Source organism: Procambarus clarkii, chromosome 50 (assembly GCF_040958095.1).
Source record: "Procambarus clarkii isolate CNS0578487 chromosome 50, FALCON_Pclarkii_2.0, whole genome shotgun sequence".
NCBI lineage: Eukaryota > Metazoa > Arthropoda > Malacostraca > Decapoda > Cambaridae > Procambarus > Procambarus clarkii.
The window spans coordinates 33,192,486-33,213,057 of record NC_091199.1 but is presented as its reverse complement, the minus strand read 5'-3'; the positions used below and the strand labels follow the sequence as shown (position 1 = coordinate 33,213,057).

The 20,572-nt window shown below is 44.7% G+C and overlaps 1 protein-coding gene across 1 annotated transcript in view; it reads right to left on the bottom strand.

The window, feature by feature from the left end:
* LOC138351629 (angiopoietin-4-like) overlaps positions 1-20,572 on the bottom strand; it is a 348,372-nt gene that overhangs the window by 278,487 nt on the left and 49,313 nt on the right. The window lies entirely within an intron of this gene.

Here is a 20,572-nt window from a genome sequence, read left to right as displayed (position 1 = left end):
AGTAGACTTCAGGCTCTGAAATACACTCCAGGACCAAAGTACTCTCCTGTCTTTAAACTACACTCAAGACCCCTGAAATACATTAAAGTCCCTGAAGGACACTCCAGTATCTGAAGTGTACTACAGACCTTCAACTACATTTTACACCCTAAAGTACACTGCAGACCCTGAAGCACATTTCAAACACTGAAGTTCAATTCAGGATTTGATGTACACTCCAAAACTGAATTCCACTCCAGATCTTGAAGAACACTCATGATCCTGAAAAAAACCTCTAGACCGTAAAGTTCACTACAGACCCTGAAGTTAACTCAAGGACCTGAGGTCCACTCTAGACATTGAAATACTCTCCAAGACATGAATTCCACTCATGACCACAAAGAACACTCCAGACACTGAAGTACACTCAAAGACGTGAAGTGTACCATGACCACATCAGACCCTAAAGTACACTCCAGACCTTGAAGTACATTCAAGAATGAAAAATACACTTCAGACCCTGATTTATGAAGAACCTGAGGTGCACTTCTGACTCTTATACACACTATAGGGCCTGAGGTATACTTTAGACCTTGAGGTACTAATCAGGACTTGAAGCACACTTCATGCCCTGAAGTACACTATAGGACATAAAGTAAACTATTGGCCATGAAGAAGGCTATAGGCACTGAAGTACACTCCAGAAAGTGAAGTACACTCCAGGCCCTGAAGTACAGTCCAGGTCTTACAGAACACCCCAATCCCGAAAGACATTACAGACCATGAAGTACTTTCCAGACCCTGAAAAACACTCCAGACTCTGAAATACACATAATGGTGAGAAGTACACATCAGACCCTGAAGTACATTTCAGGCCCTGATATATATTCAAGACTCTAAAGTAAACGACAAGCCGTGAAGTACACTCCAGGACGAAATGTACACTCCAGGCATTGCAATACGCTCCAGATCCTGAGGTACACTACCCAGCAAATACTTTATGTTGCCAGAATGTGCCTGGGAATTTTTTGAGAGCTGGGGCAAAGTTAGTTTTTAAATAATCAATACGTTTTTGTGTCCAGTCATAAATTGTTTGTCATAATTTACTACACAACGTTGGGTAACAAAAAATTGAGGCCTCGTGGCAACCTTAATTACTGCATAAAAGTAGTTTCTATTATTTATGATATATAAATATAGAAACTATAAATATACAAAATATTAGTTGAAATAAAACAGGAGCATAATAAAGGCGTGTTCACCTTTGTATTTATTTCTTAGATGGCAGTGTTGGTAGATGGTTGTGGTTGGTGGCAGTGTTGGTAGATGGTAGTGTTTGGTGGCAGTGTTGGTAGATGGTTGTGGTTGGTGGTAGTGTTGGTAGATGATACCTGGTTGATACATGGTTGATGGGGTTCTGGGAGTTCTTCTACTCCCCAAGCCCGGCCCGTGGCCAGGCTTGACTTGTAAAGTTTGGTCCACTAGGCTGTTGCTTGGAGCGGCCCGCAGGCCCACATACCCACCACAGCCCATTGGTCCGGCACTCCTTGGAGGAATAAATCTAGTTTCCTCCTGAAGATGTCCACGGTTGTTCCGGCAATATTTCTTATGCTTGCTGGAAGGACGTTGAACAACCGCGGACCTCTGATGTTTATACAGTGTTCTCTGATTGTGCATATGGCACCTCTGCTCCTCACTGGTTCTATTTTGCATTTTCTTCCATATCGTTCACTCCAGTACGTGGTTATTTTACTGTGTAGATTTGGTACTTGGCCCTCCAGTATCTTCCAGGTGTATATTATTTGATATCTCTCTCGTCTTCTTTCTAGTGAGTACATTTGGAGGGCTTTGAGACGATCCCAATAATTTAGGTGCTTTATTGCGTCTATGCGTGCCGTATATGTTCTCTGTATTCCCTCTATTTCAGCAATCTCTCCTGCTCTGAAGGGGGAAGTGAGTACTGAGCAGTACTCAAGACGGGAAAACACAAGTGACTTGAAGAGTACAACCATTGTGATTGGATACCTGGATTTGAAAGTTCTCGTAATCCATCCTTTCATTTTTCTGGCTGTCGCAATATTTGCTTGGTTATGCTCCTTAAACGTTAGGTCGTCAGACATTATTATTCCCAAAGCCTTTACATGCTGTTTTCCTACTATGGGTACATTTGATTGTGTTTTGTACTCTGTATTATGTTTAAGGTCCTCATATTTACCGTACCTGAGTACTTGGAATTTATCACTGTTAAACATCATGTTATTTTCTGATGCCCAGTCGAAAACTTTATTAATATCAGCTTGAAGTTTTTCAATGTCTTCAGCCGAGATAATTTTCATACTGATTTTTGTGTCATCTGCATAGGATGATACGAAGCTGTGACTTGTATTTTTGTCTATATCTGATATGAGAATAAGGAAAAGCAGCGGTGCAAGGACTGTACCCTGAGGTACAGAGCTTTTAACTGCACTTGGACTAGATTTTATATGGGTGACCGTTACTCGCTGAGTCCTGTTTGACAGAAAACTGAGTATCCAGCGTCCTACTTTACCGCTTATTCCCATTGACTTCATTTTGTGTGCTATCACGCCATGGTCACATTTATCGAAAGCCTTTGCGAAGTCCGTGTATATCACATCAGCATTCTGTTTTTCTTCTAATGCCTCAGTGACTTTGTCGTAGTGCTCAAGTAGCTGTGAGAGGCACGATTAAGTGAAAATTTGTCACAGAATCTAAGTAGTTCTCTAATCTGTGGTTGGTTAGGTCCTGATAGATTTCCTGGTATAATATTATTGTTTGCTATTTTCCACCTGAGACTAGGCAAGTTGAAGTCACCTAGGAAGATAATATCAGGTATCGGGTTCTCCAAATTATCAAGGCTATTCTCTATTTTGTTTATCTGTTCTGTGAATTCCTCATTGAATATATATTACATAGAACTGTGAGAGGCACGATCTTTCCGCTCGAAATCCATGTTGGCCTGGGTTGTGAGGGTCATTGGTCTCCATGAAATTGGTGACCTGACTCTTAATCACTCTCTCAAATACTTTTATGATGTGCGATGTTAGTGCAACTGGTCTATAATTCTTTGCCAATGCTTTGCTCCCTCCCTTGTGTAGAGGGGCTATGTCTGATACTTTAAATGCATCTGGTATCTCCCCCGTGTCGAAGCTCTTCCTTTACACTATACTGAGTACCTGTGCTACCGGCACTTTGCATTTCTTTATAAATATTGAATTCCATGAGTCTGGACCTGGGGCCGAGTGCATGGGCATGTTTTCAATTTCTCTTTCAAAATTTAGTGCGCTCGTGTTGATATCAGTTATATTTACATGGGTTTGAATATCCCGCATAATGAAATTGTCTGGATCTTCCACTTTCATGTTGTTTATTGGAGTGCTAAACGTGTCCTCATACTGCTTTTTTAGGATTTCACTAATTTCTTTGTCATCCTCCGTGTATGAACCTTCACTTGTACGAATAGGTCCAATACTGGCAGTGGTTTTTGCTTTTGATTTCGCATATGTGAAGAAATATTTTGGATTTTTTATTATTTCCTGAATTGCTTTCTGTTCTAACTGCCTTTCTTCAGTTTCATATGAGTGTTTCAATTTCCGCTCGATTTCTTCAATCTCCCTATTTAAATTATTCCTTCTTTGACGGGAAATTCGTGTCTGCATAAGCAGTTCCGTTATTTTTTTCCTGCGTTTATAGTGTCGTCTGCGTTCTCTTTCTACGATGGATCTCTTTCTGGCTTTCCTCAAAGGAACATGTTTCAGACAGACTTGATACGCTTCCGAAGTCAGTTTTTCTATTCCTTCTGTAGGACTTATATTACATAGAACAGTTTCCCATGGAATGTTTGTAAGTTCCCTGTTTATTATCTCCCAGTCTATCCTTTTACTATTAAAATTGAATTTACTGAATAGCCCCTCTCGCTTTATCAACGTTTTAGGTCTATTCTGATTATTGATGGTCGTTTGCACTTCAATGAGCTTGTGATCTGAGTATGTGGTATCTGATACCGTAATGTCTCTGATAATGTCTTCATTGTTCGTAAAGACCAGATCTAGAATATTTTAATTTCTCGTTGGCTCCGATATCTGCTGATTGAGTGAAAATTTGTCACAGAATCTAAGTAGTTCTCTAATCTGTGGTTGGTTAGGTCCTGATAGATTTCCTTGTATAATATTATTGTTTGCTATTTTCCACCTGAGACTAGGCAAGTTGAAGTCACCTAGGAAGATAATATCAGGTATCGGGTTCTCCAAATTATCAAGGCTATTCTCTATTTTGTTTATCTGTTCTGTGAATTCCTCAGCCGTTGCATCTGGCGGTTTGTAAATTAGAATAATCACTAAATTTATTTTCTCTATTTTTAATCCCAGTACCTCTACCACCTCATTTGTAACGTTTAGGAGCTCCGAGCATACAAGGTCTTCCCTAATATACGGACCCACTCCTCCATGTGACCTAATTTTCCTATCACACCTGTATAGGTTATATCCTGGAATCCAGATCTCACTGTCCAACAATTCACAACCATCTACCAACACTGCCTCAACCACAACCATCTTTCACACTTTCACGTCTTTCACACTTTCACGTGAAAGGCACGGAGCGCTACATAAAGAGTGGCGGAGTGGCATGGGTTTCTGTGAAAGCTCCAAATACTGCATTTGACTCCGTGAGAAGGCCATTTATGAACTGTTCTTTGTTGTTTGTTCGTGTTTTCAGTCCTTGTATGTTGGCAAAGATGAATGAAGTTACTCTATTTGTGATAGTTTGAATGGGAGACTTTTTCGGCAAGCCCATTATGCGTGGACATAATGAGTTTGTTCTGACCAGTACTGATTGTTGTAGGGCAGTTGCCTGTCGTAGTTGTAGTTCCCTTTCGGTGTGTAATTGTATCTGTAATTCTGGAATGCAAGTGGATCTGGCATTCAGTTCCATACACTCTCCATGCTTCTCCTTTTGAATTCTCTTTCGGTCTGGTATAAAAAATTCATAGAGTTTCCTCCAAATTCATTATCCTGCTTGCCACTCTTTATGTAGCGTTCCGTGCCTTTCACGTGAAAGTGTGAAAGATGGTTGTGGTTGAGGCAGTGTTGGTAGATGGTTGTGGTTGGTGGCAGTGTTGGTAGATGGTAGTGTTTGGTGGCAGTGTTGGTAGATGGTTGTGGTTGGTGGTAGTGTTGGTAGATGGTTGTGGTTGGTGGCAGTGTTGGTAGATAGTTGTGGTTGGTGGTAGTGTTGGTAGATGGTTGTGGTTGGTGGCACTGTTGGTAGATGGTTGTGGTTAGTGGTAGTGTTGGTAGACGGTTGTGGTTGAGGCAGTGTTGGTAGATGGTTGTGGTTGGTGGCAGTGTTGGTAGATGGTAGTGTATCGTGGCATTGTTGGTAGATGGTTGTGGTTGGTGTCAGTGTTGGTAAATGGTTGTGGTTGGTGGTAGTGCTGGTAGATGGTAGTGTATGGTTGCAGTGTTGGTAGATTGTTGTGGTTGGTGGCAGTGTTGGCAGATGGTGGTGGTTGGTGGCAGTATTGGAAGATTCCAGTAAACAATTTTAGGTTGCCACAACGTTCCAGGAAAGTGTTTGAAAGCAGCAGCAACATATGTTTTCACATTTTAGATATGTTATTGTGTAGAATCGTAAATAGGTTTCCACAACTTACTTCACAACGTTGGTTAAACAAAATTTGAGACCTTGTGGCAACCTTAGATCAATATAAATAAAAATGGAAATGTTCGATTGTTCCAAATCGCTAATCTCCGAAATTCTACGCTGATTGCTTTGATATTTTGACACAACGTTCCATTCGCCTCCAAGCAGGTTTTTATATACATACTGTATACATGTAACGTCTGTTACGGGAAAAAACATGATTTATTTGAAAAACTGTGTTTTTTCATGTAAGGGAAATCTTTGAAACCTCTTTACCGATTGCTTTGAAATTTTGACACATAGTTCCATTCGAATATGCGCGTGTTTTTTATACATCTACAATATAGATGCCACACCTGTGACAGGTAAAAACGTTTTTTTTAAACAGTGCCATGTGCACATAATAGCAACACACTCTATACTAAATATGTTACGATTCCATTTTAATGTTTCCGATTGCATTGATAAATTTATTTTCATAGATTTCGATTTATTTTCATTTTGATTTAATTATTTTGAGTGACATTGCGTTGGAATTGAGCTGTGTTGTTTACCATTCCGTTCATTTCATGAATATAAGTTAGATGCCACACCTGTGACAGGTAAAAACATGCTTTTTTGAAAAACAGTGCCATCTGTTGCACGTAAGAGCAACACATGCTATACTAAATATATTATGATTCCATTTCAATGTTTCAGATAACACTGATTAATTTAATTTTCATAGATTTCGATTTATTGTTATTTTGATTTAATTATTTTGGGTGACACTGCGTTGTAATTGAGCCATCCTGTTCATTTGGTGAGTATAGTTTATTTTGTTATTTTAAAAAATTTCATTTCGTTTTTTAACTGTTTTTCTTACATTTCAGTGATAGGAACATCAGATCATTTGATGTTCTCAATTTTCTGATAGGAACATCAGATCATATGGGAATGCACCAAACGAGGAAGTGGGAAATGGTGGGGAGGATGAGGTGACGGGAGTGGGGGATGGTGAGGAGGACGAGGGGACAGGGGAGGGAATAATGGTGGGGAGGACAAGGAGGTGGGGGAAGTTGGGGATATTTGGGACAAGGGGATGGGTGAATGGAGAATGGTGTGTAGGACAAGGGGACAGGGAAGTGGGGGATATTGGGGAGGTCGAGAGGACAGGGAGGGGGGAATGATAGGAAGGACGAGGGGCTCTGAAGAGTGGGAAATGGTTAAGAGGACGATGGGACGGTGGAGGGGGAATGGTGGGGTGGACTGGGAGACAGGGGAAGGTTGCTGTGGCTCAGTAACGCACATGCGTTGCTGAGCCACAGCAACCCGTGTCGGGGTACAGATAGTATTGAAAAAAAGTAGTTTTCTTGACTGATGTTATATATAAAAATAAAGAAATAAAAAAAATATATATATTCTACATTCAGTAAAAATAAAACAGGAGCATAATAAAGGTGGTTCAACAATTTGTATTCATTATTTTTAACTAATGGAGAATCCATTGTGGTGTTGGTGGTTGTTCTTGGTGGGTTGTGGTTGGAGGCAGTGGTGGTTGGTTGCTGTGGTTGGTGGTGATGGTCGTAGTTGGTGGTAGTGATTGATGGTGTTTGTGGTTGTGTTGTGCATGGTAGTGTGATGCAGTTGTTATGGTATAATGGTGGTGCGGTGGTGGTGTGGTGTGGTAGTGTGGTGTGGTAGTATGATGGCATTGTGCAGTAATTTCACGGTGGTAGATGTGGTGGGGTACAAGTTGTGGCGGTGATGGAAGTGTGTTAAGGTAGTATTGTGTGGTGATGTGGTAATGGTGATGGAAGTGTGGTGGGGTGGTGTGGTAATTGTGGTGTGGTGGTGTGGCATGGTAATGATAGTATGGTAGTGGTAGTGTGGTAATATGGTGTGGTGGTGTAGTGAGGTAGTGAGGTGGGGTAGTGTGGTGATGTGGTGTGGTGGCATGGTGTGGTAGTGTGGTGTGTTAGTGTCGTGTAGTAATGTGCTGTGGTAGTGTGGTAATATGGTGCGGTAGTGGGGTGTAGTAGTGTAGTGAGGTAGTGTTGTGAGGCAGTGTGATGTTGTAGTGTGGTGTGGTTGTGTGTTTGTGTGATAATATGGTGTTATGGAGTAGTGTGGTGGGGTGGTGTGATAGCATGGTGTGGTAATCGTGGTGTGTGGTGTGGTGTAGTGTAGTGTGGAGTGTGTGGTGTTCGTGTAATGTGGTAATAACATTGTCGTACTCTTTTTAATTATCTCATTATAGTTAACTCCATTTTCTTCATTATAAACTACAATTTAGATATAGAAAGTTTACATATTGTATGTAAGTTCTCACTGCCTGAAAGTTTCTTACTTGTGGAGTGGAGTGTGGAGTGTGTGGTGTTGGTGTAATGTGGTAGTGGTGGTGTATACTCATCTAGTTGTACTCACCTAGTTGTGCTTGCGGGGGTTGAGGTCTGGCTCTTTAGTCCCGCCTCTCAACCGTCAATCAACAGGTGTACAGGTTCCTGAGCCTATTGGGCTCTATCATATCTACACTTGAAACTGTGAATAGAGTCAGCCTCCACCACATTGCTTCCTAATGCATTCCATTTGTCAACCACTCTGACACTAAAAAAGTTCTTTCTAATATCTCTGTGGCTCATTTGGGCACTCAGTTTCCACCTGTGTCCCCTAGTGCGTGTGCCCCTTGTGTTAAATAGCCTGTCTTTATCAACCCTGTCGATTCCCTTGAGAATCTTGAATTCCCTTGTATTCACCTAGTTGTGCTTGCGGGGGTTGAGTTCTCTTTCGGCCCGCCTCTCAACTGTCAATCAATAAATTTTTACAAACTACTATTTTTTCACGCAAACTCAAACACACACACACTCACACACACACACACACACTCTGTACTCGGTCCTATCTTGTTTGTGATATATGTAAATGATCTCCCGGAGGGTATCGATTCATTTCTCTCAATGTTTGCGGACGATGCTAAAATTATGAGAAGGATTAAAACAGAAGAGGACTGTTTGAGGCTTCAAGAAGACCTAGACAAGCTGAAGGAATGGTCGAACAAATGGTTGTTAGAGTTTAACCCAACCAAATGTAATGTAATGAAGATAGGTGTAGGGAGCAGGAGGCCAGATACAAGGTATCATCTGGGAGAGGAAATTCTTCAGGAGTCAGAGAAGGAAAAAGACTTGGGGGTTGATATCACGCCAGACCTGTCTCCTGCAGCACATATCAAGCGGATAACATCAGCGGCATATGCCAGGCTGGCCAACATACGAACGGCATTCAGAAACTTGTGTAAAAAATCATTAAGAACTTTGTATACCACATATGTCAGGCCAATCCTGGAGTATGCAGCCCCAGCATGGAGTCCATATCTAGCCAAGGATAAGACTAAACTGGAAAAGGTTCAAAGGTTTGCCACCAGACTAGTACCCGAGCTGAGAGGTATGAGCTACGAGGAGAGACTACGGGAATTAAACCTCACTTCGCTGGAAGACAGAAGAGTTAGGGGGGACATGATCACCACATTCAAGATTCTGAAGGGAATTGATAGGGTAGATAAAGACAGTCTATTTAACACAAGGGCAACACGCACAAGGGGACACAGGTGGAAACTGAGTGCCCAAATGAGCCACAGATATTAGAAAGAACTTTTTTAGTGTCAGAGTGGTTGACAAATGGAATGCATTAGGGGGTGATGTGGTGGAGGCTGACTCCATACACAGTTTCAAATGTAGATATGACAGAGCCCGATAGGCTCAGGAATCTGTACACCTGTTGATTGACGGTTGAGAGGCGGGACCAAAGAGCCAGAGCTCAACCCCCGCAAACACAACTAGGTGAGTACACACAACACACACACACACACACACACACACACACACACACACACACACACACACACACACACACACATACACACACACACACACACACACACACACACACACACACACACACACACACACACACACACACAGGCTTACTTATGAATTTGGCAGGAATAAGGGAAGCTTGGCAGGGGAAGGGGGAGTAGTAGTAGGTGGAGTAGCGGGTGTAGGAGGGGTGGGGGTCAGCCAGGAAGAGGGCCACCAGCATGACCCTGAACTGAGAAAGAGGACAATCATAATCCATAGATTGCTTGAAGCCAGGGCACCATCGAGGCAGGAAAGGATGGAGATTGAGGATTTGGAGCTACAGGGGATCTTGAGAGACATGAGAGCCCAGATGGCAGGGAATGAGGTGCAAGTTCAACGACGCATTGGACCATACAACTGTAACAGGAAACGACCTGTCCTGGTACAGTTCACTAAAGAAGAGGCAGTGGATTACATACTGCATCCCAAACACTTACTCAGAGGTAGCGAAAATTACTACATCGTATATATTGACAAATTCATGTCGAAGGAGGAACAGATTGCCCACAGAGCAAGCAAACAACAATACAACTCTTCCCATTTGAGAGTAGCTACACAACCCAGTGCTAATCCACCCCATGCTAACCAGCTCACACCTGCTTCTCAGGTCACCCCTTCCCCAAATCAGCCGCCCCCTGCTTATCTCCCCAACACATCCCTTGACCCCTCTGACCCCACTGCAGTCAAATTCATCCCACATTCCAAGGACCCCCTCATCACCTCAACCCCCCAAAACCCGTCCAGCCCTCATCCCCTCAACCCCCAAAACCCACCCAGCCCTCATCCCCTCAACCCCCCAAACCCACCCAGCCCTCATCCCCTCAACCCCAAGAACCCACCCAGCCCTCATCCCCTCAACACCCAAATCCTACCCAGCCCTCACCCCTCCTCATCCCCTCTCCTTCCATGTGACCCGTCACCCTTGCGAGGGGGGTGGGAGGTTCCCCCCACCCCCTCTATCCTTCCCCCTCCCAACCTCTCAACCTCTATCTGACTCCCAACCTTACGCTATCTCCCAACCCCTCTATGGCCTCCCTAATCTTCAGACCCAGTATGCCCTTCCTACTCCAGACCTACCTACACAGGCCCTCCTACCTACCGTCCTAGAAGCCCAGTCCTCAGTAGCCCCCCAAGCACCCCTCCTGACCTCTTTCACCCCCCATACACCCCCTGGACCCCCCCAGACACCCCCCGGATCCCCCCGGACATCCCCCGTATCCTCCCCGCCCCCAGTCATCCCCCAGACACCCACCAGATCCCCCAGATCCCCCCTGCCCCCAGTCACCCCCCAGACATCCCCCAGATCCCCCCAGACCCCCAGAGAAAGGGAGAACTCTGGTACAAGAGTTTCCATGAAGAATCTCAAGGTTTGGTACACCAATGCTGATGGGGTATCTAATAAAGCAGAAGAGATAAAAGAAAGAGTGAGTGAAGCAAATCCTGACATAGTTGCAATTGTGGAAACTAAAATTAATGACATGATCTCAGATGCAATCTTTCCTGAAGGGTACCAGGTGATACGAAAAGAGAGGACAGAGAGACAGGGAGGGGGAGTAGCACTCCTAATAAAGCGGAAATGGAAGTTTGAAGACCTGGGAAATCGAGTTACCAATGAGTGCACAAGCTTCATACATGGAACTCTGATAGTAGATGGGAGGAAGATTGTGATCTTGGTAATCTACAATCCCCCACCAAACAGTAGAAGACCCAGGCAGGAGTATGATGACAACAACAAAGCATGTATAGATGAACTGCAGAAGGCAGCAACACTAGCCCACAGAATGAGAGCGAAGCTGCTGATCATGGGGGACCTAAATCATGGAGAGATAAATTGGGAATCAAGGAATCCCCATGGAGGGGACGAAACGTGGGGAGCAAAATTAGTAGATGTTATAGACAGGAATTTCCTGACACAACATGTGAAGGAAGACACAAGGGAAAGAGGAGGAGATGCACCGAGCCTATTAGACCTGATTTTCACCCAGAACGTAGAAGATATCGAGAATTTAGAGCATGAAATACCTCTAGGGGCCAGTGACCATTGTGTCCTAGTCTTTGACTACATGATGGAATTCAAACTTATGACCATGGGACAAGAGATCTGGGAAAGGAGAGCTGACTACAGGAAAGGGGACTATATGAGGATAAGGGACTATCTGGGTGAAGTGCAGTGGGAGGATGAAATTAGAGGAAAAACAGTCCAAGATATGATGGACCTAGTCATACAGAAATGCCAGGAGGCCGAAGAGAGATTTATACCAACGGTAAAGGGAAAAAATAAAAAGGAATATAATAACCCATGGTTTAATAGACAGTATCAGGAAGCAAAAATGGCCAGCAGGCGGGAGTGGAGGAAGTACAGAAGAAAAAGAACAGAGGACAACAGGATCAGATACAACAGAGCTAGGAACGATTACATTAACAGAAGACGAACATCGGAAAGGGACTATGTGAACGATATTGCAATCAAAGCGAAAAAACAACCTAAGTTACTACACAGTCATATAAGAAGAAAAATGTCGGTGAACGACTAAGTGACAAGACTAAGGAAGACAGAGGGGGCATATACTGAAAGTGACAAGGAAATCTGCGAGGCACTGAATGCCAGTTTCCATGGAGTGTTCACTACCGAGCCTGAGCAGCTCCCATTGTTGGAAGGGGTTACCCTAGATGAAAGACTATCAGATATAGAGGTGACAGCAGAGGAGGTAATGAAAGTTGACAACTCTAGATGCAACTAAAGCAGTTGGACCAGACAAAGTATCACCGTGGATACTAAAAGAAGCAGCACAGGCCCTCAGCGTGCCTCTGGCAATGATCTTTAATGAGTCACTTATGTCAGGAGAATTGCCCAGTTGCTGGAAGAAGGCAAATGTCGTGCCGATCTTCAGGAAAGGTGATAGGGAGGAGGCACTTAAGTATAGACCTGTATCACTGACAAGCATCCCTTGTAAAATACTGGAAAGAATAATTTGGCTACGACTGGTTGCACACCTGGAGAACATTAGGTTTGTGAACAAACATCAACATGGGTTCTGGACAGGGAAATCGTGCCTAACAAACCTTCTGGAATTCTATGATAAAATAACGAGGATAAGACAGGACGGAGATGGTTGGGCAGACTGCATATTTCTGGACTGCCAAAAAGCCTTTGATACAGTACCGCACATGAGACTGCTGTTCAAGCTCGAGAGTCAGGCGGGGGTGGGGGGAAAGGTCCTAGCATGGATAAGGAACTACCTAACAGGAAGGAGCCAAAGAGTTACGGTAAGGGGCGAGAAGTCAGACTGGCGAACAGTAACAAGTGGAGTACCACAAGGATCGGTGCTGGGACCAATTCTATTTCTTGTATATGTTAACAACATGTTTACAGGCGTAGAGTCCTACATGTCGTTGTTTGCGGATGACGCAAAGTTGATGAGAAGAGTTGTGACAGATGAGGATTGCAGGATCCTCCAAGAGGACCTGAACAGGTTGCAGAGATGGTCAGAGAAATGGCTACTGGAATTCAACACGAGCAAATGTAAAGTTATGGAAATGGGACTAGGAGATAGGAGACCAAAGGGACAGTACACAATGAAGGGGAACAGCCTACCTGTAATGACGCGTGAAAGAGACCTGGGGGTGGACGTAACACCTAATCTATCTCCTGAGGCACATATAAATAGGATAACGACAGCAGCGTACTCTACACTGGCAAAAGTTAGATCATCATTCAGAAACCTAAGTAAGGAGGCATTTAGGGCGCTTTACACTGCCTACGTAAGGCCAGTCTTAGAGTATGCCGCCTCATCATGGAGTCCCCATCTGAAGAAGCATATAATGAAACTGGAAAAGGTTCAGAGGTTTGCAACGAGACTCGTCCCAGAGCTACGAGGGATGGGGTATGAGGAGCGCCTGAGGGAACTGTGCCTTACGACACTAGAAAGAAGAAGGGAGAGGGGGGACATGATAGGAATGTATAAGATACTCAGAGGGATTGACAGAGTGGACATAGGCGAAATGTTCACACGGAATAGTAACAGAACGAGGGGACATGGATGGAAGCTTGAAACTCAGATGAGTCACAGAGATGTTAGGAAGTTTTCTTTTAGCGTGAGAGTAGTGGGAAAATGGAATGCACTTCAGGAACAGGTTGTGGAAGCAAATACTATTCATAATTTTAAAACCAGGTATGATAGGGAAATGGGACAGGAGTCATTGCTGTAAACAACCGATGCTCGAAAGGCGGGATCCAAGAGTCAATGCTCGATCCTGCAGACACAACTAGGTGAGTACAACTAGGTGAGTACACACATACACACACACACACACACACACACACACACACACACACACTGACACACACACACACACAAACACACACACACACACACACACACACACACACACACACACACACACACACACACACACACACACACACACACCAGGAAGCAGCCCATAGCAGCTGTCTAACTCCCAGGTACCTATTTACTGCTATTTAACAGGGGCATCAGACTGAAGGAAACTCTGCCCATTTGTTTTTTCAGCCGGCGCCGGTGATCGAACCCCGGTCCCTGGTCCACGAGTCTAGAGTGCTGTCCACTCAGCCACCAGCTGCCAGTGTGGGTGGTGGTGGTGCAGTGTAGTATGGTAATGGTAATGTGTACTCACCTATTTGTGCTTCCGGGATTGAGCTCTGGCTCTTTGGTCCCGCCTGTCAACTGTCAATCAACTGGTGAACAGGGTCCTGAGCTTACTGGGCTCTATCATATCTACACTTGAAACTGTGTATGGAGTCTGCCTCCACCACATCACTTCCTAATGCATTCCATTTGTCAACCACTCTGACACTAAAAAAGTTCTTTCAAATATCTCTGTGGTTCACTTGGGCACTGAATTTCCACCTGTGTCCCCTAGTGCATGTGCCCCTTGTGTTAAATAGCATGTCCTTATCTACCCTATCAATTCCTTTGATAATATTGTACGTGGTGATCATGTCCCCCCCTAACTTTTCTGTTTTCCATCGACGAGAGGTTTAACTGTCTCTCCTCGTAGCTCATACCTCTCAGCTCGGGAACTAGTCTGGTGGCAAATCTTTGAACATTCTCCAGTTTAGTCTTATGCTTGACTAGATATGGACTCCATGCTGGACCTGCATACTTTAGAATTGGTCTGACATATGTGGAATACAAAGTTCTGACTGATTCCTTACACAAGTTTCTAAATGCCGTTCTTATGTTGGCCAACCTGGCATGTGCCGCTGATGTTATACTCTTGATATGGGCTTCAGGGGACAGGTCTGGTGTGTTATCAATCCCCAAGTCTTTCTCTCTCTCTGACTCTTGAAGAATTTCATCTCCCAAGTGAGACCTTGTAACTGGTCTCCTGCTCCCTACACCTATCTTCATTACATTACATTTAGTTGGGTTAAACTCTAACAACCACTTGTTCACCCATTCCTTCAGTTTGTCTAGGTCTTCTTGAAGCCTCAAGCAGTCCTCCTCTGACTTAATCCTTCTCATAATTTTGATATCGTCAGGAAATATTGAGAGGAATAAGTCTATACCCTCTGGGAGATCATTTACGTATATCAGAAACAGGAAAGGACTGAGGTACAGAGCCCTGTGGGACTCCACTGGTGAATTCACGTCAATCTGAAGTCTCACCCCTCACTGTAACTGTCTGCTTCCTATTGCTTAGGTACTCGCTTATGCACTGGATCACCTTACCAGTCACTCCTACCTTTATCTCCAGCTTATGCACCAGCCTCTTATGGGGTACTGTCTAAGGCTTTCCAATAGTCCAAGAAAATGTAGTCCACCCAACCTTCTCTTTCTTGCTTAATCTTTGTCACCTGGTTGTAGAACTCTATTAAGCCTGTAAGGCAAGATTTACCCTCCCTGAACTCATGTGGGCAATTTGTCACGAAGTCCCTTCTCTCCAGATGTTTTACTAGGGTTTTCCCGCGATCTTCTCCATCACCTTGCATGGTATAGAAGTCAAGGACACTAGCCTGTAGTTCAGTGCCTCTTGTCTGTCACCCTTTTTGTATATTGGGACCACATTAGCCATCTTCCATATTTCTGATAGGTCTCCTGTGACTTACTATACACTATGAAGAGTGGCAAGCAGAGTGCCTCTGCACACTCTTTCAATACCCATGGTGAAATCCCGTCGGGACCAACGGCTTTTCTCACATCCAGATCCAACAGGTGTCTCTTGACCTCATCTCTCATAATTTCGAACCCTTCCAAGGCCACGTGGTTTACTGCCACCTCTTCTAGCAACGTGACCTCACCTTGTTCAATTGTGAAGACCTCCTCGAACCTCTTGTTGAGTTCTTCACACACCTCTTTGTCATTATCTGTATACCTGTCATCGCCTGTTCTAAGTTTCATTACCTGTTCTTTCACTGTTGTTTTCCTCCTGATGTGACTATGGAGTAGCTTTGGTTCGGTCTTGGCTTTGCTTGCTATATCATTTTCGTAATTTTTCTATGCTTCTCTTCTCACATTAACATACTCATTCCTGGTTCTCTGGTATCTCTCTCTGCTTTTTGGTGTTCTGTTATTTCGGAAGTTCCTCCACGCCCTATTGTTCAGTTCCTTTGCTTCCATACATGCCCTGTTAAACTATGGATTCTTCTTTTGCTTCTCGTATTTTTCTTTTTGGGCCTGGATGAACCTGTTTACTGCCTCCTGAAACTTTTGGGTGACATAGTCCATCATGTCTTGTACAGACATAGCTCTGAGGTCTGTGTCCCATGGTATATTCCTTAGGAAACGTCTCATCTCCTCATAATTTCCCTTTCGGTATGCCAGTCTTTTGTTTCCTAGTTCTATTCGGGGAGAGATAAATCCTAGCTCTACCAGGTACTCAAAGATTAATACTCAGTGATCACTCATTCCCAAGGGTGCTTCCAACCTAACTTTCCTTATATCCCACTCATTAAGGGTAAATATTAGATCAAGCATGACTGGTTTATCTTCCCCTCTCATTCTTATTGGTCCCTTGATGTGATGGATTAGAAAGCTTCTTGTTGCCACATCCAACAGCTTATCTTCCCATGTATCTTGTCCGCCTTGTGGGTCTCTGTTCTCCCAATCTATGTTCCCGTGGTTCAAGTCTCCCATGATTAGTAGTCCAGATCCTTTCCTGCTAGCGACAGAAGCTGCTCTGTCTATTATGTTAATGGTGGCCATGTTGTTTCTATCATATACCTGTCTGGGTCTTCTGTCATTTGGTGGTGGGTTATATATGACTACGAATATAATTTTTTTTGTCCTACAGTTGCTATGGTGCCTGTTTTGTAGTCACTGAAACCTTCACAGCCCTGCATAACCATCTCTTCAAACCCCAGTCTTTTCTTACCATCAAAGCTACACCACCGCATCCTCTTCCTTCTCTCTCTTTCCTCACAACACAGTAGTCCTGTGGGAACACTGCATTTGTTATGGTTTTCGTTAGCTTTGCTTCTGTGAATGCTATTACGTCTGGGTTCTCTTCAAGTACCCATTCTCCAAGTTCAGTTGCTTTATTTGAATTCCATCTATGTTAGTGTACATTGCCTTGAGGCTCACTTTCTTCTGTCTCTTCTGATATCGCCTCCTTGGTGAGCGTTCTGCTGATGGGGAAGCTATTCCATGGGTGTGAGGTGGATAACAGCGTCTCAGAGGATACTGGGGTGGGGAGTAGAGGGGGGGCCATGTGAAGTGGGTCAGGGAGGGTATGGGATGAAGGGGGAGGTGGAGGGAGGACAGGAAGGAAAAGGGGGAGGAGGACATGGTGGGAGGAGGGTAGGTGCTGCAGGGTCAGAATGGGGTGTGGGGGGTGGGAGATTTGGCTGAGCATTTGAATGGGGGCAGGGAGGGTTTGGGGTTGGGGGGGTTTCTATGCAGAGGAGGGTGGTGGAGTTGCCCTTCCTTCTGGGGTTACTAGGTTGCTGGTTGTGGGTTCTCCCCTCACCTCTGGGGATGTTGTGTTGGGAGCTGTGATTTCCTGGTTTTCTCCTCTCGCCCTGCGTTTTCTTCCTTGCTTCTGCTGCCTATGTGATTGTGGTGTAGTGTGGTAGTGGTGGTGTGTGGTGGTGGTGTAGAGTAGTGTGATAGTGGTGTGTGGTATAGTGTGGAAGTGTGTGTTGGTGGTGGTTTCGTGTGGAAATGGTGGTGGAGTATTGTTGTATTGTTGGTGGTGTATTGTGATAGAGGTAGTGTGTGGTGTTAGTGTGGAAAGGTGTGGTGGTGGCGGTGTGGTGAAGTGCGTTAATGATGTGTGGTAGTGTGTGTTGATGCTGTTGGTGGAGGTGGTGGTGGTAGTGGTAGTGGAGATGCTGGTGGTGGTAGTGGAGGTGCTGTTGGTGGTAGTGGAAGTGCTGGGGGAGGTGGTAGTGGAGATGCTGGTGGTGGTTGTGGAAGTGCATGTTGTGGTAGTGGAGGTGCTGATTGTGGTGGTCGAGAAGGTGGTTGTGAAGGTGCTAGTGATTGTACTAGAGGTGCTGGTGGTGGTAATAATGAAGGTGCAGGCGGTGATGGTGGTAGTGGAGGTGCTGGCGTCATTGGAGGTGCTGTTGTTGGTGGTGCTGATAGTGAAGGTGGGGGTAGTGGAGTTTATTGCTGTAGTAGTGTAATAGTAGTGGAGGCGGTGGTAGTGGAGTTGATTGCGATAGTAGTGTAATGGTAGTGGAGGTGGTGGTGGTAGTGGTTGTGGAGGTGCTGTTTGTGGTGGTGGTAGTGGAGGTGTTGGTGGTAGTGGAGGAAGGTGTCGTGACGGACGAAGGTTGTTGATGAATCTGCTGGTTGTTGGTGCTGGTGGTTGATGGTAATTGGGGGTTGATGGTTATTGTGATTGAAGATTGTGGTGGTTGATGGAAGTGGAGGTTGATGGAATTGGTGGTTGATGGAAGTGGTTGTTGACGGAAGTGGTGGTTGACGAAAGCAGTTGATGATGGAAGTGGTGGTTCATTTTAAGTGGTTGAATATGGTAGTCGGGGCTGATGGTAGTGATGGTTGGTGGTGGTGGTGGTGGTGGTAGATAGTTTAGATTGGTGGTAGTGGTGGTAGATGGTTATAGTGGTTGATGATTGTGGTGGTTAATGATTATGGTGGTTGCTAAAAGTGCTGGTAAATGGTCATGGTAGTTGATGGATGCGGTAGTTGAAGGCTGTGGTGGTTGATGGCTGTGGTTGATGATGGATGTGGTGGTTGATGGTTGTGGTGGTTGATTGTTGTGGTGGTTGATGGTTTTGGTTGCTGATAGTGGTGGATGGTGGTAGTGATGGTTGATAGTTATGGAGGTTGACCATAGTGGTGGTTGACGGTTATGGAGGTTGACCATAGTGGTGGTTGATGTTTATTGTGTTTGATAATTGGTGGTTGATGACTGTGATGGTTGGTGGAACTGGTGGTTGAAGGAAGTGGTTGGTGTCATTTGTGGTTAATGATTGTGGTTAGTGGTAGTGGTTGTAATGATTGTTGTTGGTGGTTGTGGTTAGTGTCATTTGTGGTTGATAGTTGTGATTGGAGGTAGTGGTAGTTATAGTTGGTGGTAATGGTGGATATGTTTGATGGTAGTGGTAATTGATGTTGATGTGGTTGGTGGTAGTGGTTGTTGATGCGAATGATAACTGTAGTTTGTGGCAGTGGTGTTGGTGGCAATAGTGGTTAATGGTAGTACTTGATGGTAGTGATTGTTGGTGTTGATAGTTGATGGTTGTGACGTGATAGTGATGGTATAGTGGTGGTCTGGTGGTCTGGTGATGTGGTGTGGTCTGGTGGTCTGGTGATGTGGTGAGGTCTGGTGGTATGGTGATCTGGTGGTCTGGTGATGTGATGTGATCTGGTGGTCTGGTGATGTGGTGTGGTCTAGTGGTCTGGTGGTCTGGTGATGTGGTGTGGTCTAGTGGTCTGGTGATATGATGTGATCTGGTGGTCTGGTGATGTGGTGTTGTCTGGTGGTCTGGTGATGTGGTGTGGTGTGGTGGTCTGGTGATGTGGTGTGGTGTGGTGGTCTGGTGATGTGGTAAGGTCTGGTGGTCTGGTGATATAATGTGGTCTGGTGAGTGTCGTAAGGTGGATTTCCCGCAGTCTTTCCTCGTAACTCATGCGTCTTAGTTCTGGGACTAGTCTAGTGGCACACCTGTGTGGTTATGTGGTAGTACATGTGGTGGTGTGTTGTAGTAGTGTGTGTGGTAGTGTGTGTGGTAGTGTGTGTGGTAGTGTGTGTGGTAGTGTGGTGTGGTAGTGTGGTGTGGTAGTGTGTGTAGTAGTGTGTGTGGTAGTGTGTGTGGTAGTGTGTGTAGTAGTGTGTGTGTGGTAGTGTGGTGTGGTAGTGTGGTGTGGTAGTGTGTGTAGTAGTGTGTGTGGTAGTGTGTGTGGTAGTGTGTGTAGTAGTGTGTTTGTGTGGTAGTGTGTGTGTGGTAGTTTGTGTGGTAGTGTGTGTGGTAGTGTGTGTGGTAGTGTGGTGTGGTAGTGTGTGTAGTAGTGTGTGTGTGTATGGTAGTGTGTGTAGTAGTGTGTGTGTGGTAGTGTGTGTGTGTGTGTCCCTCTACCACCACTCCTTCTACCACCTCTCCCTCTTCACCACTGCTTCTACCACCAGTCCCCCTACCACCACCCCACACTACCACCAGTCCCGCTACCACCACACCCTCTACCACCACCCGCACTACCACCATTTCCTCTACCACCACTCCCTCTACCACCACCACTCCTCGTCCACCGTTTCCTCTATCACAATTCCCTCTACTGTAACAGTTCAGCTGTTTAGTTGAAGATAATATATCTTGTAGTGATTGTATGATAATGTATACAGGGGGTCAATCTAGGGTGGGAGGCAGAGTGTATTTCTGACCTAATTCTTGCAAAAGTTCGGACTATAAGGATTAGAGCTTATGTGTGGAAGCAAGGGTGCCACATATATTTTATATGGCCTGGGACTGTTCATCCACGGACTGCACTTGCATAATAAAGGTATGAGCCCTCCTTGTATGTTATGTAAAAGAGATAATACAATGTTTTTTAATTTAGATAGGGGCTCTACCATTTTGCTAAAGAACT